This window comes from Myxocyprinus asiaticus, chromosome 18 (genome assembly GCF_019703515.2).
Source record: "Myxocyprinus asiaticus isolate MX2 ecotype Aquarium Trade chromosome 18, UBuf_Myxa_2, whole genome shotgun sequence".
Lineage (NCBI taxonomy): Eukaryota > Metazoa > Chordata > Actinopteri > Cypriniformes > Catostomidae > Myxocyprinus > Myxocyprinus asiaticus.
The window spans coordinates 18025029-18038011 of NC_059361.1; the positions used below are offsets into that span (position 1 = coordinate 18025029).

Here is a 12983-nt window from a genome sequence, read left to right on the forward strand (position 1 = left end):
AAAGACAATGACTGTGCTGTGATTTCGGCTATATTTACATGTAAATTGATCACTCAGAGAGAAAGTTAGAAGCGAATATCTTATTTTTTTCTCACACAGCCTCTGTCTGGGTAATAGTGAGGGATAAGCAAGAAAAATAATGGTCAAATTAAATTGTTTAAATTAAAGCAAAGGAGGAGCAAACCATACAGATTAGTGATTGGTCCTTGGCAACTCTGTTTGCACATGCGCAGCTCATTCACGTCTGTGTCCGCTGCCGTGCGGTCAACTGAATGTGCTGCTCCTCTTTACCATTCACTAAATAGAGTAGACGCAGGGAGAGGTGTTTCTGCGGCAGGAAAGCAAGACCTCACGTGGCAGTACTGGCGACTCTTCTACGGAAAGTAGATAAGGTTTGTGCAAAAAGTCGTTAGATTTATCGCTAGGTGCTTTTTATAATAGTCGCTAAATCTAGCAACAATGTCGCTGTGTTGGCAACACTGCCGATACTCAAACTACTGCGGCTCTGTATTTCCGCACGTGCTCAAGTGAAACTGATTGGTCAGTGGCGAACTTCTGAAGAGCATGATTGGTAAGTTGGGTAAAAAAAAAATAGACTTCAGAAGGGCTTTGGTGCTTGCGATTTGGTCTGTCATCCGTTGACAGCCTATAATAAAAAAAAGTTGAATTTATGAGTGCAACTTTATGGCTGATCATTTCTGTTTGCTAGCTCACTAATATCGCAGACTGTTACGATCATAGCTTCTGCCTTTCACAGTTAAAATACAATTGTGCATCCTTATAGTGTTTTTTTTGTTTTGTTTTTTTTTCTGACATTTTCTGCGGAACCCCTGAGCCATTCCACCAGACGGTTTTCTGTCCTGAGCACGGTTAGCAAACCATGTTGAGAAATCTGGGTTCAGAATGGTTTGTAGTCATACTGTACCGAACCATATTCAAGTGGAAATGCTGGAACCATTTGGCCCGATGGTGGAAGTATTTATCCAATATGTATTTAATTGCCTTTGACCCAGATTAGCCAAGTAATCAAACCCATTCCTGTTAATATCTCCTAGCTTCTATTTACTGTGACTATTTTATTACAAATTACCTATACTGCTTTACTACAGTATATATTTCTTATATGCTTATGACTGCTATAAGCGTATGCAAGCAAAGATGAAAATTTCATAAGATGGTACTGTGGTACTGAGTTCAAAGGTGGGGGGAGGCACTACAGCTGCTATACATAGAAAGTATTGCAGATTAGCCTGGGTCTCTGTTAGGCTGCACTCTCTAGCACAAACACTGCAGGGGCAGGATGTGCCACTGAAACACTGCTGTGCTGGAAAGGACAGTCTTTCCTTTCAATTCATCAAATTCAACCCCCCTGTGCTATCAGACAGTGTTTGCGCACCTTTGTGTGTTGCCGTGTTTGTGACAGCCATTATGCTCCAGTCTTTTCTAAATCTGCTAGACTCTCTCTGACACTTAACAGTGCTAGACACCCACAAGCAGAAGGGAGAGATGTGAAGGCTGGACTCCTGGATTGATCGAGCTGATTAGCCATCCATCCTTTTAAGAAATGAGACTGTAATGTATTGTGTTTACTGTGACTGATTCTGAGATTTTTGCAGTTTCTGCTTTTCTTTTTTCCATTCAAAGAACTGCCAAGTATTGATGAACCACAAAATGTACTGAAATTACAGAGTCAGACAATGATGAAAACACCTTCCCTTGTAACAAATTACCATTGTATTACAAATGTCATGAATGTTCTTTGAAATTAATGAACTTGGCTTCAGACCACATGGCAAGCTAAAAACAAATGCTAAAAATGCATTAAATTACTCCCATCTCTTCAAAAAAAAAAAAAAAAAAAAAAAAGGCATCGCCTAATACATATTATAAATCTTTCACAGTAACATCAAATAACGTGACCCAAATTACAATTAACTGATTAAAAAAACGTAAAGGTAATTTAATGTGCACACTTTAGTACTCCCTCAGTACTTTTCAGTGCTTTTCCACAACCATTTTTATTTACAAAATACATAAGTTTGTACAATGAATAACACCAATTATTACATCTGGTATACTTGATTCTGACAGGCAGATAACGCCTTCCAGCAGTCTGGTATTTCTGAATAATGACTGCACAACGCACATTAAGTAATATGATGTTTCGTTCATCCGGCAATTATGAATCATCTTTTCTTTTTTGTATTACTCCGGGATCTCTACAAGTAAGCTAATAAAAATTTCAGTTGACATCAATATTTCCATTTAATGTCAATTTATGTATTTGGGAAGTTGTCTTGTTTTAAGCGGGATAAAGAACAGTCAGACGATAATGTTTGCAAAATAAACACCAACAGAACTCTAACAGTAACTGGAGGTTGAATACAGCTGTTTCTGGAGACTCTGTTTCTTCTCACATAATAACATAATTTAAATTTACTTGTTGCATGACTTCCACAGTATATTTTACTGTAGTATTTCAAAAATACTTTTTTGAAAAAGTTTTATTGATTACTGTAATGTAGCAATGCTGTGTTGTAAAATAATGATCATCTGTATTTGTTTTATGTACAGTGTTTGTTACTTTTCACCTTCGTTGAGTTTAGTATGCTGAGTGATATCTTGTGTGCCTGATCGACAAGTCATGATAAAGTTCATGTGCGATAAAACCAAACATATTATAGCCTAGCTTTGCAAACATCCCTTCCTCATTGTTCATTTTAAAATGATACTATTACTTTCAAATGCACCATATAGTGTAGAGTATTCATCATGGTCCAACAAAGTCAACCACTAAATTGACTAATTTTCTCCATACATCACAGTACAATAAATTGTGTTCTTAGACACAATTGTGTGGAAGCCGTGAACCGCATTGTGGAAAGAAAAAAAAAAAAAAAATTACCTGAAGAAAAATATTCCTCAAAGAATGTTTTTCTCCTGAAGAAATTTTTTTTATTTTTTGCTTGCTTGCTAACAATTAGCATGCAGTACCAACCTCGGCCACCAGGTTCCACTATCAGTAAGCATGAAATCTTCCAAGATGACATGACAGCTGTGGTACTTGATCTGTTGATTTATAGTTGTATAATACTCTAACAAGAATTTTTTGCCAATCTTAATCAAGGAAAGAAGCATATAATGTTTGATAGTCTTAATGTCTCAGTAATGAGCTCTCACCTGCGCCGGAAGGAGTGACTGACATACGACAGCTTTAAAATGATCACAGGCTTATTTTGAACACGTGCTCTGTTACTCCTTTTACACTGAAATGGAAAATGAATCAAAATGCTTCACAGTAATAAAAGGTAAAACATAACTTTTCAAAATTACCTCACACAAACCAGTAATCTAAAATACAAACACTCCAAAACTGTGTCCTGCATTTCATTTGTCAGACTCAAAGGCCAGTGAAAACAGATGAGATTTCAGACATGACTTAAGTCTTCAGTGATCACACTGGGCCGTGTTGCGAACTGTTTATCTGGAAAAGTGAAGCATCTGGCAAAAAACACGTCATAAAAGCACAATTCAAAATAAAATCTAGATGCCTGAAATTTAAGAAATTGAATAAAAATATTACAACTGTATAGTAAAATGTAATTCGCTGTAATAATAAATCAAAATATCACAAGCAAGACAGCTGTTGAATAAATGTTTGGCAAAATAAATAAATAAATAAATGCAATGACATGTTTAAGTTCTATTTTCACTTGTTTAATGTTAAGAATTTACTGATTTGACACCATTTTGATGATGAAATTAAGTTAAACTTTAAAAAATGTTCTAGAAAGTTCTGGAAAATAATTATTAAACTTTAAAAATAACAACTTGTGTATTCAATAGTACATTATCATATTAGCATATTTTTGATGTGGTATCGAGACCTGTGAAATTTCACTGGTATCTGTACAGACAACTGAAATTGGTACAGTGACAACACTATGTATGTATGTGTGTGTGTGTATATATATATATATATATGTATATATATGTGGCCAATTTATAGCAGACCAGCTTCCAAGATTGTCAAAATCACGGTGACTGACTAGTTATTTATCAACATACACATCTAACTAAAGAGATTCAAATCTGCTTCCGTGCCGACACGGAGAAAGACTGCATTATACTCACAGTTCACACATACCTTTGAGGCAGCTGTCTTCGGTTTCGGATATTACTGGAAAACTGTATTGGTTCAACTGCGTGTTCTTGTGTATCGGTCCCTCTTTTTATGTGTCCATTTAAATCGTTTGACAGTCATTTGATTGTTTGTGTCTGCATTTAACAACGTTACACAAGCACAATATGCCCTGTGTTTATACCTTTTTAAAACAGCTTATTGCATTCGACATTGTGTGACTTTAAGAGTTAAGGGTTAAAGTTATTTCCTCATCCCCAATAATAGGATACAAAGCAATATTTGCTCATTATCCTACTTTGTCTATTTCTGCTGACTTTATGACTGATCTTTGATATCAGTCTGGTCTTACTGTGATTTTTAAGTCAAATTTCCCTCTTGAAAGAAGAATAACACAGTCCACAAAGGTTTTAAACCACCGTTATTTTACTTGATAAGCTTAAACATTGTGCAAACAGTATATGGTCAAGTCTTCAAGTTATAACTACTTGCATAAACATCTGGACTTGTGTATACTGGAACATCTTCCCTGATAGCACACATACATCACCCAGACATCTGTTTGATGTGTGCATTTACATCTGGAAGACATATTTTTGTAAGTTGTTTGCTCATCTGCAATACATTTAAGACGTTTCTTTTTGGATGTCAATCAGACATTCAGCAGATGTTTTTTTATTTAGAATGTTTGTAAAACTGATCTTTGTAAGATGTTCAGGAGACCTTTATTCAAATGTGATGCTTTCCAGATGAAAAGATCTAAAACCAACATCTCTGAGACGTACGTGTGCTATCTGGGTTACGGTTAAGGCAGTGACAGCCAGCATGTCCTCATTTACTTTCATTCATTTCTGGCTTGCTTTATTCAGGTTCCGGGGCTTTTGTAGATCAGTGGTTAGATGGATCGATCAGACGTCTGCATTTTTTCACTTTTCTTGGTGCAAAGGGCAAAATGGCACATTTACCTATTTAAATGAATATTATATGCTAAAACTGCATAGAATTATAGTCTTTACCAAGAATATACTTAGCGTCTGTTGTTGTTGTTTATGCTTTAGGACTTGCTATTGGCTGTTGTCATTGCATAATTAATGAGGTACATCTGTGCAGGTTTTAGGAGTGTTTGGGGGAGTTATTAACATTTAAAAGTTATTGGGGTTATAGTTGTGTTTAAATTAACATTAAACAGAACTTATGTCATTTTGTTATTTTATGTTACATTATGATGTGGTTTTTTTTTTATTTATTTTTTTTTTTAGTTACCGTGAGTGAGATTAGTGTTCGCTTTGAGTTAGTTTTGATACTGTTTACAGCCTTTTGCTCTATATAGCTTCTTGAAATTCGGAAAGAAGTGAACCAATTTATTTTGTAAAAAAGTCTGTGTTTTGAAGAGCTTGTGCCACCACACACCGCTGACCAGTGTTGGTTAACATTTCTTTTAAATATAACTCATTAGAATATTGCATTACTACTAGATTAATTAGTTACTTTTTATGGAATGTGAAGGGTTAAGTTATTTGTGTTACTTTTTTCTCACAGCCACTTTCTCTTCTGCTATGCATTCCATACACAGATATTTAGAAAGTAGATCTTCACATCATATTTATAATAATCAACAATAAGAATATGCATTTGTTTTTCCATCGACATGCCATCCAATTTGAATAATGAAGAATAACCAGTGTCTTGCCTAAAGCAGCAAAGTCCAGCAACTGAACCTGTATCATACGTCATCATATGCTGTGCCAATCGACAATGCCAGAGACCACTTGAGATGTTTTTCAAAAATCAGGATAAAATTAAGTGGTGAATGCCACTTAAGGAATGTGTCTGATAATAAAATAATATTTTTCTCAAGTCATCTCAGTGCAGCTTGTTTTGAGTTGATCCACGGTGCGTACAGGTGCCACGTACTGGTTGATCGCATTCAACTTCAAATGCGCATATTGATACAACTAGAACGGAATCGTTTTTAATGCTACCAAAATGACATAGGTTTGTTTCACGAATGAAACTACTTTGTTTATTATAAAACAATGTAGAATCTTTTCAGAAGTTAAGACATTTTCTCTGCGTACACAATGTAGAATGTTTGAATGCCACTGATCCAGAGTTGGCTTTACTCATCCCATTCTCACAGTTACGGGGAGCTGTAACACGGAACAGTTCGGCTGCATAAGTCAGTGAATTGAGCGAGTATTTCACCCTGTATAACATGATCCTAGGGCAGTGGTTATGACAGTTTTAAAACGAAGCAATTTGGATGCACAAACAGTCAGCGATCATTCCACGTTGTATGTAACTATAATCATGCTGTGGTCACAGGAAGACTTAACCCAGCTTATGCCTTTTGTTATATTATACCATGAAAATGTGTGTTTGCACAATTTTAAATGCAGCGTACATGAATCAATCATGAAAAAACAAAGTTTCACTTACCACTTTCAATTATGAGGACACATTTCTTAACTCTTGGTTTGATTGTCATTGACAAAGGCATCGACGGCTGCTCACGTAAGATCAAGCGCACAACAAATCCACCACTGCAAATGATAAGTACAACTGGATTCCACCGAAGTGTTCAGATTTACATTCTTTTACCAACAATATTTAGCAGTTTTTTAAAATAAATCTCAGAGTGGGCTAAAAGAAGACTTGTGCTCCGCCCATCGCTGATAAGCATGGCTCTCTAGAACTACAATACCCATCATGCGCACACATACTACAACTTCATTGCCTAACAGAGATGCATAGACAAGCTTCACACTCTCTAGAACTACAATGCCTATCATGCACTACATCTCCTCCTCGAAGTTTGCACACTTTCACAATAGGGGGAAAGAAGTGGACAAAAGCAACGCATTACTTTTTAAATAAAGTAACTCCAATATTATGGTCTAAAACATTGCGTTACTTTACTCGTCACTCAAAATTAATCTGATTACGTAATGCGTGTTACTTTTAACACATTACCTCCAACAGTGCTGGTGACACCTGCTGGTGAAATCACATACTGTATCTTGACCAGTGTGATGTATACTTGGAAGCATTGGATCAAGACAAATTGTTTAAGGTTTCAAAGCTTTATAAAGTGTGTTTAAGTGTCCATCACTTGATAATGACAGGCTTCAGCAAACTTTATTTTCTATCAAGAATAGGAAAGCAATGACTCAAAGCAGCTATTAGTCACTCCTTTTCAGTCAATTCCCATGCTATACTATTAATGTATGTGCCAGAAGTGCACATTTTTTGTCAGCCGAAGTTCCATTGGGGTGTATCAGTTAGGGGTTCCGATCCGGCACCCCTAACTGATACCTTTTTAGATAGGGTTATTTGAAAACTAATAATAGCTTGGTGAACAAACTTGTGGACTTGTGTTTTATCTTCGTAACAGAGATTGTTCTTTCTATAAATCTTAAGATCTGTGTACTATCTGGTTTCATCCCCAAAATGTATTTCTAAATCAGACAGCCAACATCAACATACAGAAAAATCCATCCACGTAGCTCTTTGATCTCGGACAAGAGAGCACATCTCTCACGTCCCTATCTCTCAGATTGTATTAATTCATTCTTGTCTCAAAATCATTCACTACCTTCACCTTACATGCCTTATTCCAGACCCTGAATACAGGCAGAGACTCTACGGTAATGGTAGGCCACACAACATTATGAAGCCCGGGCCTTTCAGATTGCTTAAATAAAATGATGTGTGGTCTCTCCCTATATTTGTCAAGCTTCTAAATCCATTCTCACTGCCTGCAGTTAAAACTGGGAATCTTCAGAGGGCTAGAGTGGCGGGGGTGAACCATAGCAAACACAAACAACCCACAACCGTGTTGTACATTCATTTCAATAATTTACTGCAGAATAAGTTACAGTAGGCTGACAAACTGTATATGTCTCCCATAGCCACTAACTGAAACACTAACATGCCTTAGTCTTGCTCTAGGCATTTTGTGGCCAAAACAGTAACATGACATTGCTTGCAATGCACCAGTTCATGTCACACACAACTGGTTTCAATCTTACTGAATCTTGGGGATATTTACAATTAGTCACTTTTACTGATTGGAAAAGCTATTAGACCATGAAAAGACCAAGTGAAAATGCCCTCCAAGATGCATTTGAGACCATAAGCAATCCTCAGGGCAGGAATAGTAGATTGGTGAGTAGATTATATAGTTTTGTAAATGGAATTTGCATACTGTACATAGCTATATGATCGATCAAGATGCATTAAGTATATGTAAATACCTTTTTGTTCAGTCTTGAAACTATTTCAGATATAGAAACTTAAAGGGATAGTTCATCTACATTTTAAAATTCTGTCATTTCATCACCCTTATGTTCCAAACCTGGAACATTGTGGAACATCGAAAGGAGATTTCAGGCACAATGACAGCCTCCGTCACCATTCACTTTCATTGTTTGGAAAAAGATGCAATGAAAGTGAATTCTGACTGAGGCTGTTATTCTAGAATTAAAATTTTAGGGTGAACTATCCCTTTAAGGCAAGTTTTCATTCATTTTAGCTATGCCAATAATTAAAGTCATCTTGTGGAATTAGCAAATAATGTTTGAAGCTCTCCCCTGCGTTTTGTTTTATACAAAGCAAGTACAAAAGGGCATAATGACTGTAATTGCAAAAGGCGGAACGGATACTTGTAGCAGCTGAGGATACTCACAAGTAATAGTGTGCCCTTTCTCCTCCGGCCAGTGTGGACACTTCAATAATCCAGAGACTCAATCCTCAAGTCCCTCGCGGACTGGGGGGGCTGAGAGCGTGGAATCGGAGGATGGGGATGTGTTTCTTAGATTGTCAGGGGCTGTCAGAGGCTCCGAGAGGCAGCTGCTGGCATCCAGACCACGTGGGCTGTCACGTCCTCAGCAGGCGGCTGTGGAGACAAGAGGGGTCATCTGTGTGAGAGAGAGAATGGCTCATTCTCATTCTCGGACAAAGGCATGCATTGACAAGGGGGACAAGGGGAGGGCAGGGTTTGAGCAGGCGTCATTCATTACTGGAGGTAATACATGGTGGGAAATACTGTATGTATAAATATTAAGGTGATGCAAGTGAATGGGTACCAACATTTTGAAGCTCCAAAAGGACAAAGACAGCATAAAAGTAATCCATAAGGCTCCAGTGGTTAAATCCATGTCTTCAGAAATGATATGATAGGTGTAGGTGAGGAACAGAAATATTTAAGTCCTTTTTTACTGTCACTCTCCACTTTCACTTTATTTTAGGTGATTCACATTCTTCATGCATATCACCACCTACTGGCCAGAGAGGAGAATTTATATTAAAAAGGACTTAAATATTGATTTGTTTCTCACCCACTCCTATCATATCACTTCTGAAGATATGGATTCAACCACTGGAGTCTTATAGATTACTTTTATGCTGCCTTTATGTCCTTTTGGAGCTTAAAAATGTTGGTCCCCATTCACTTACATTATGAAGACCTACAGAGCCGAGATATTCTTCTAAAATCTTTGCGTTCAGCAGAAGAAAGTCATACACAGCTGGGATAGTAAATGATGAGAGAATTTTCATTTTTGGGTGAATCCCTTTAAGCATCAGCATGATACCAAAAGACTTTCTTTTTTGAGAATAGCTGTCAGTGTGGAAAGAAACAATGGAAATTTTGCTCATGTCTATCATGATACCATGACAACATAAGTATCTAAGGCATTACTGTCTTTTACATATTCACATGCTCCGTTTGAAACCACTCAATCGTCCATTCATTCACTATACAGTATAATGAATGCTTTAAAGTTCACTGTATGTGGTTAGGGTGATGAAACAGATGTGGACACTAATGTGCATTGTGTATGACGTTACATATGCCAAAACATGGCAGGAAAAAGTACATTTTCAAATATTTTAATCAGACTTTAAACAACAGACTGTACAAATTTGGTTTGGATCAGATATGTATAAATCTCATTTCATGTTTTTCTTTTCTTTTGCTGTTTAGACTACAAATAGCTAAAAAATTCTGGTTCAGATATGGCAGTTCCTTGAAAATATATAGACTGTGCAAACTTGTTTTCATGCTTCTGGCACCCTATAAAAAACTGCTAAATTATGTCTAGGTCAGAAGTTTGCTAAAACCTGCAGAAACCATTATAGATGCTTTTCACACGTAAATAGTTTTACACAAGCTGACATTATAAATAGAGTTTCTTCTAAAACCAGCTTCAAGGAAACCAAGTTCTGATATTGGTTTTTCCACCTGCTGTTGCTTGTACTTTTTGTTGGATTTAAAAGTTCCTGCTAAATTCTGACATTTTATTTAATGCCATCTGTTTGTATTAATTATTTAAAAGGTGAATACGTCTTCTGTGTCAGTAAAGAAAGTTATGTGCATCTGGCCTTGTTTATTAATTCAGTGTAAAAGGGGAAATCACATGGCTGTCAGCTGATCAAAAGAGATTGATTTGAAATTCATTTAATTTAACAGAGGCAAACAATGTATCACCATGATCCATTCTAATACTGGAACTAAAAACAAATTTAATTAATACACTGATGCAAGTCCATATATTTAAGTATATAGCATATCATTTGTGACAGCGACCTGCTCAAAACAAATCTAATAATTGTATTTTCCAGTAAGCACTCATACGTCTCTAAGATGTCTAGAAAACGTTGTCAGGAAACATCTGGAGCACATTATATGGAAAGTGTTGTGTTGTAATTATTTTGTTACAAACATCTGCTAAATATATTGAAAAGATTCACATACATTCTATGCAATACTGGACCACATAGTCTGGAAAGCATTGCATTCATATTATTGTGTATAAACATCTGTTGAACATCTTGAAAAGAGTAGAATCAAATATATGTAAATTTGGAGCGCATCATTTGGAAAGTGTTGCATTCAAAATATTGTGTACAAGCATCTGACAACCACCTTAAAAAGAGTAGATTAACATGCATCATAAATCAAATGTCTCAATGACATCTGCTGAACATCTGACCAGTGACATTTTAGAGATACTGTATATTGCAGATGAGCAAAACACTCTTCAATTTTCCATCAGTGTGTGTGTGTGCTATCTGGGTTGTGTTCTTTTAAGCAATTGGTGGTGCTTATATGCTTTTTATGTAATCATATCCCAGAGGACTGTTAAACTAGTGTCCTCTGAGAGTCACTTCATGTGCTGACAGTGAGGGTTGTACAGCTGGATGTGTCCTGTGAAGGATGAGGGGATTAGTATTGATCAAGTGTGCCAGCCCACAGACACTGGGGATGAATCAACAGTCCATTGCTTTCTATCTGTTACCATGTTGCATAGAGCCCCCCACTACCCCATCCAGACAACGTTCCTTACCACATCAGCTGAACCATTAATCCAGTGGGAGAGTGGCTTGGAAAAAACATGTCAACCTTAAAGAGATAGTTCACTCAAATTAAAATCACACCCATGATGGTTCAAACCCATTATTACTATATGAAGAAAGAAAGCCACACAGGTTTGAAACAATATGAGTGTGAGTTAATGATGATAATATTTAAATTTTTGGGTGAACTATCCCTTTAATATCCCAATGAAGCTCTATTGCTGACAGACCACCGCAGGTATCTGCATCTCTGAAACGCACAGGCCTAATACAGTCAGTGTTTGTCTCCATGGAAACTACTCTTTTATGGGGATATGTAGGGGATCCCTGAAGTCTGGGGGGAGGGAAAGGAGTGAGTGAAGAGAAACAGTATATTTTGAAGGAAAAAAAAATATCCCGATTTCCTTTGCATCTCCCAGTTATCACTTAGATTCTAAGGTAGTGCTTACTTGCTCTCTGAGGGAAACTGGATTGTAATATATTTCAGTGTATGTTTCATAATCGAGTTCTGAATAAATATTTGAAATGGTACAGTTAAACTGCATTGATCCAGTCTGGTTTCATGTTCAATTACATCTACAAATCATGGGTGTCAATTAACTCTGATGGCTCCTTCATACACTTCTGTCGACAGACACATTCGGAATGCTGATGTCAAAATTGCATGTTGGCTCGCTTTTACACAGTGGGTGGAAAAAGCAAGAACCCAGTGCAATGACAATAGACCGTCTGCTGAATGTTTGATGCGTGTGGTAAAGTGATGCTGTCGATAATGGCTGGGTTCTGGTTTGCAAGAAGACATCTGTCATATACAGGAAAATTGGTGGGTTTTGTAATGGGAGTGAATCCATCACTCACCTTAGTCTCATGTTATGATTAATTCAGGCAAACCCACACAAAGTAAATGCTTCTTTATATTTTAGTAAGTAGCCCACATCAATAATTCACTTCTGGCCAAGTTCCGAACTGTTCTGTATAAAGTTTTGAAACCTTTGCCAAAAAAGCCTCACATTCATACTTGAACCTATAAATAATCACTTGATCTGATATAGATCTGAAATATTTTTAAATAATACTCAAGCTGATTTAAAAAAAAAAAAAAATACTCAATGTGATTCAAAGCAGTTAAAGTGACAGTTTGGAACAACAACACTGATTATTGGTGTGGCAAGAATTACACTCACTGAGCACTTTATTAGGAACACCTACTTTTTCATGTGATTAATCATCCAAAGGTGTGGCAGCAGTGCAATCATGCAGATACAGGTCAGGAGCTTCAGTTAATGTTCACATCAACCATCAGAATGGGGAAAAAATTTGATCTCTGTGATTTCGACCGTGGTATGGATTGTTGGTTCCAGACAGGCTGGTTTGAGTATTTCTGTAATTGCTGATCCCCTGGGATTTTCATGCACAAGTCTCGAGAGTGTACTCAGAATGGTGTCAAAAACAAAAAACATCCAGTGAGCATCCACTCTGTGGA

General features: G+C 36.8%; 1 protein-coding gene across 2 annotated transcripts in view; it reads right to left on the bottom strand.

Annotated features, from left to right (window-relative positions):
- The window catches only part of LOC127456084 (galactosylgalactosylxylosylprotein 3-beta-glucuronosyltransferase 1), a 122255-nt gene that overhangs the window by 55504 nt on the left and 53768 nt on the right, over positions 1-12983 (bottom strand). For both annotated transcript variants that reach the window (XM_051724399.1, XM_051724400.1), the window contains exon 2: positions 8829-9038. The gene's annotated coding sequence lies outside the window, so the exon portion shown is untranslated. The remainder of the gene's footprint in view (positions 1-8828; positions 9039-12983) is intronic.